We start from the raw sequence: 370 nt of genomic DNA, 5'->3' as shown, positions 1-370 counted from the left end.
TCAAGTAATTTCTTATCATCAAAAGAGACATTGATAGATTCCATGACAACCTTTGTTCTTAAATTGTAGACTCTGAAGGCTTTTTTGGAAAGGGATATCCAACAAAAATTCCTTCATCAACTTTTATATCAAATTTGGATAGCTGTTCAGGATGAGTCTTAAGGAAAAAACACTTGCATCCAAATACATGAAAGTACTTCAGATTTGGCTTCTTTTTCTTCACCATCTCATATGGTGTCTTTCCATGCTTGTTGATAAGTGTTGCATTCTGAGTAAAATAAGTAGTCTGCACAGCTTTAGCCCAAAAGTAGGTTGGTAACTTTGCTTCATCAAGCATAGTTCTTGCAGCTTCAATAAGAGTTCTATTCTT

Source organism: Apium graveolens, chromosome 9 (assembly GCF_009905375.1).
Source record: "Apium graveolens cultivar Ventura chromosome 9, ASM990537v1, whole genome shotgun sequence".
NCBI lineage: Eukaryota > Viridiplantae > Streptophyta > Magnoliopsida > Apiales > Apiaceae > Apium > Apium graveolens.
This window is presented reverse-complemented; position numbering follows the sequence as displayed.